This window comes from Macrobrachium nipponense, chromosome 40 (assembly GCF_015104395.2).
Source record: "Macrobrachium nipponense isolate FS-2020 chromosome 40, ASM1510439v2, whole genome shotgun sequence".
In the NCBI taxonomy this organism is placed as follows: Eukaryota; Metazoa; Arthropoda; class Malacostraca; order Decapoda; family Palaemonidae; genus Macrobrachium; species Macrobrachium nipponense.
This window is the reverse complement of record NC_061101.1, coordinates 12,200,287-12,205,286: the sequence shown is the minus strand read 5'-3', so window position 1 is coordinate 12,205,286 and position 5,000 is coordinate 12,200,287.

Here is a 5,000-nt window from a genome sequence, read left to right as displayed (position 1 = left end):
TGGTATTTCTTGGAGTTCCTTTACCTAGGACCGGTATTTCTTGGAGGTCATGATCTTCATGATATCTACAGTCTTTTGTTTATGTTTAGACGGTCATCCCACCATCGTGGTTGTACTGAACACGCCGCAAAGATTGAAACATACGGGTTAAAACCCTCTAGGGCCGCTACCTATTTAGGAAAGACCATAAAGTACTTACCTAGATTTTCTAGACGTATTCCCTGTAGGGGTGACATGAGGAACTCTCCTGTCTTCGAGATCTCCGCTCGCAGACAGCGGCTCGTAGGATGACTCGCCCCCTCCTGAAGGAGATGTGGTTGTGTGTCCTGTAGATCGAAAGGCACCTGGGGAGTTCGTCTGGAGGGTAACCTCTCCATAGGTTGCTCGTCTTCTTCGTCTGGCTTTCGCTACTGGGAGAAAAACGAGATTGGTAAGTAATATAGGATTCCAGGTGTGGTATTAACGCCAATTCAGTTGTCAATATCTAAGACTTTTAACCAGTTGAATATATGGGTATATGGGAGTTTTCAAAAATTCTCGAACTGTTAGATATACATGGTATATGGAAGTTGATATCCTGGGTAGCAATGTCTTTGCCAAATGTGTCCTGACCTACAGCATCCTTTGGCATAGGATGCTGAGACCTGTATGTCTTTTAACCCTCCTCTGCATTTAATTTGTCGTAGAATAACATCTCGTTTTTTTTTAAATTCCTCTCCCACCTACTCCAGGCTTCTTCAATGAGCTGGAGGTGGTACTGGAAAGACTGTTGTGCCTTAATATTCACCACACAGTTATGTGTGAAACTCAGGACCTGGGTTCGATCCTGATATTAGTCAGATATATATATATATATATATATATATATATATATATATATATTATATATATATATATATATATACACGCACATACATACATACATACACACATACATACGCAGAAAGAGAAATACTTTAGAACATTTTCTCCCTTTCTGTATGACCTGAACTCAACCATCCTTGCTTCTGCTTCTGCTTCTGCATCTGCTGCTGCTGCTGCTGCTACTGCTACTGTTGTGCCAACCCTTCCGAACAGGTCCTGGGAGACAAAAGAACCCAGCAGAAGACACGACGGGGGGGGGAAACAAAAAAAAAAAAAAAAAAAAAAAACCCACACTATGGCTATAAAAAAGAAATTCACCCCCTACAGTTAGGTTGTTGTTTTGGGAGGTGAACTTGGTGTGAAAAAACAATGGAGAGCAGTGCCCCCTCCCTAAAACGCCTTGTTCGCTCCTGCCCCCTCTGCCCCTCCTCTAAGAAGGGGTAACCATCCCCCTCCTCCTCCTCCTCAGGGGTAGCATTCCTCTTCCTTAGGGGATAGCCCTCCCTCTTCTTCCTCAAGGGATAGCCCCCCCTACTCCTGCTCCTCAAGAGGTAGTCATCCTATTCCTCCCTCCTCAGGGGTAGTCTTCCTCATCCTTAGGTGGATAGCCTCCCCCACCCCCGCCTCCTCCTCTCCTCCTCCTCCTCCTCCTCCTCCTCCTCCTCCTCCTCCCTCCTCCTCCTCCTCTCCTCAGGGGATTCTGTGTTGTTATTTCTGTTTCTGAAAAGGTCCCAGTTTCCAGTTTTGTTCTTCATCCCTCCCTATTCATTGTCTGTATCTTGCTGTTATCAGTGGTGATCGTTTTTCGTCTTGGGTTGGTTTTTTTGGGTTTTTTTTTATTTTTTTTTTTTCATGTTTTTTATTTTTTTTTATTTATTTTATTTTAAATCTCGTTTTGGAAACGTTCTTTGGTTTAAGGCGAATGATCTGACTCTCTTTTATTTTTTTATTGTTGTTTTTGAATCTCGTTTGGGAAGTGTTTTTGGATGGGGCTATATGATGTTTTTATTTATTTTATTTTAAATCTCGTTTTGGAAATGTTCTTTTGGTTTAAGGCGTATGATCTGACTGTCTTTTATTTTTTTTTTTTTTTTTTAAATCTCGTTTGGGAAGTGTTTTTGGGTGGGGCTATATGATGTGGCTGTCTTTTTATTTATTTTTTTTCTTTTATCTCGTTTGGGAAGTGTTTTTGGATGGGGCTATATGATCTGACTGTCTTTATTTATATTTTTGTTTTTGAATCTTCGTTTGGAAAGTGTTTTTTGGATGGGGCTATATGATCTGATTGTCTTTTTATGTATTTTTTTGTTTTTGAATCTCGTTTGGAATGTTCTTTTGGTTTAAGGGCGTATGATCTGACTGTCTTTTTATTCATTTTTTTTCTTTAATCTCGTTTGGGAAATGTCCATTGATTGGGAAGTGTGATCTGACTGTCTATGATTGTATCCTGGTTTGGCAAGTTTTGTGACTGTTCATGTCTCGTTTCATTTTTAATGTATAATATTAATTAAATTCAAAGCGAGTAGTTGTATCATAGGTCATCATACAAGATCCTGCTTACAGCCAGAGAGAGAGAGAGAGAGAGAGAGAGAGAGAGAGAGAGAGAGAGAGAGAGAGAGAGAGAGAGAGAGACTAAACTATGTAGAATTCTACCCAGTGTCCCCTAGGCTATATTTTTCCTTCAAGTTAAACTTACACCATATATTGTATATAACAGAGAAAGTTGCCGAGTTACAATTGATTTTTCGTGGGGATATTTTATACGAATGTTGTTGTGAGATCAATATATAGCGCTGTCTACACACACACATTTATATAATACATATACACGTGTATATATTTACACCTCATTGAAGTCCTGATTTCTGATCTGTGCGCTGGTTCGAATCCACGAGAGGACGAAATTGTTATCAACTAAAAAAATTCCCATTGGGTTAACATATATGAAAATATTTTAATTCCTAGGTCGAGTGATTTGGATATTGGATATTAAAGGACATGCGTAGCTTAATGCTCATATACATACATACTATGTATACGTTGTTTCATAAGGATGATGACGTCAGGTACGACCTGCTGATGACGTCACAATTTCCTTTTATAAACTTTAAAACTACTTCAGAGGTTTTTATTCTTAGATTTTATATGTTTTTAGACTAAGGTTTTTATTCCAATACTTCTATTTCATCTCTCTCAGATGCGTTCGTGTGTGTGTATATTTGTGTGTGTGTGCGCGTGCGTGCGTGTAGATGGCTATTATAAATGTACGTTCTTAGACCCATTTCCATGTTCGTTTGTATTGAAGCCTTAACATCTAATTACATGTTGATGATATGCCATTGAATCAAAAACGCCTTGTAATTCATTACTAACTAATAACAGACTTTCAACTTGCATTTGATGCTACAAGACAAGGTTATAATAATTTTAATATGATTATGCTCCATAATTACTACTCTTATTCAGTGGTCAAAAGGTTTAACCATTGGCGAGAGAATAATTTTTTTCATAATTATTTGAATTATTCGGTATATCTTGTGAAGGAAACGTTAATGTCTTGAACACAATGACAATTATGCTTATCATATTGAGATTATTGTAATACATAAATTAACAATTGCTAATTATCTGAAATATTATTATTATTATTATTATTACTTTTTTTTTTTTTTTTTTTTTTCGGAAGGAGGCCCTCTCGTAGACAGGTTTTGTTAAAAATGATTGCTGCTTCAGCACTATTAACCTTGTAGAGAGTCTTCTCTATTTTTCTGATGACGGCTTTCTTGTTGTTGCTTAGACTGGCGACAAACGCACCAAACGGCATGGTAAAATTCGGTTTATTATTGCTTATACAATTCTCTCTCTCTCTCTCTCTCTCTCTCTCTCCTCTCTCTCTCTCTCTCTCCTCTCCAATGCGACCGACGTTTCGTCCTGATCCACGGGACATTATCCAGCGATGACCCCTAAGCTAAGGGACTTGAATGTTCCAGTGGCAAGTCCTTTCCTCCTTATATCGTGATGTTGCGGGCTCTCGAGTACAGTGGAGAACCTCTCCAGCGGGTCGAGTTTTCATTGGTTCCTGGGAAGGTGACTCATGCGGTGGGCGTTTTCTAGTCTTGCGGACCTTCTCAGGCGGGCAATATCACTGGGAGCCTCTTGATTGGCTTCTACCTGAGTGATGTCACCCTTGGTATTATTCTCATAATGTGCTTCACATCCTGTGTTGTTTGTTTCATGCGCACTGGTACTTTCGTTGGGGGGGAGGGGCGTGGTCCTCCTCACACATGTCGGTATCAGGAACGCTTCTTGAGTGGTATTAAGGGGAGGTTTTTGCTCAAGGATAAGCAGCGCTTCTAGGAGGCACAGACGTCATGGGTTGGGCTCTCCCGATGATTTTGACATTCCTGATGATGTCGTCTGTCGTGAAATCTTTCTGGTGCACTGCAAGGGCGTGCTGCCTAATGGCGCCCTCCTGGGTGTGGCAGGAGATCCTTTTAGACAGGCGCATCGTCGCTATGCTGATGTAAATCCAGGGCATCCCTGGGCGGGGCATACGTATCGGTAGACAACGTTGGACTGCTATAGTGGGTCTCCTACGGGTGGGGAGGGGTTGTTCTTCATCAGGAGGTCCTTTGTACGGCGGTTCTTATAGTATATAATGAGGGACACTCTCTTCCCTACCTCCATAGGGTGGATGTATTCCTCTATTATTTTCTTAATGGCTGCTTCATCCTCCTTGTATTGGTGGTGCATGAAGGCTTTGTAGAAAAGTTTTATATCCTCCAGAGTTGGAATGTTCCTTCTCTCTTCCTCCGTCATGTACCACTTGTCAAGGGTGGCTCGAGTTTCTCGGTTTACGAGTTTATTCAAGTACCCATTATTAATCAGCATCTGGGATGCTCGGTCGAGTTTGTGGTGTGTGTCCTGCCATGTCAAACAGTGCGAGAGGGCCCTCCTGACAAAGGCCTTGACGGTGACGGTCTTGAACCGCGCAGGACACTCGCTATCTCCGTTTAGACAAAGTCCAAGGTTCGTAGCTTTGGTGTAGACTGTTGTCGTTAGCTTCTGATTCGTCTTCGTGACAAGGACGTTGAGGAAGGGGAGCCGATCGTTGCTGCTGTACTTGACTGTGAAGT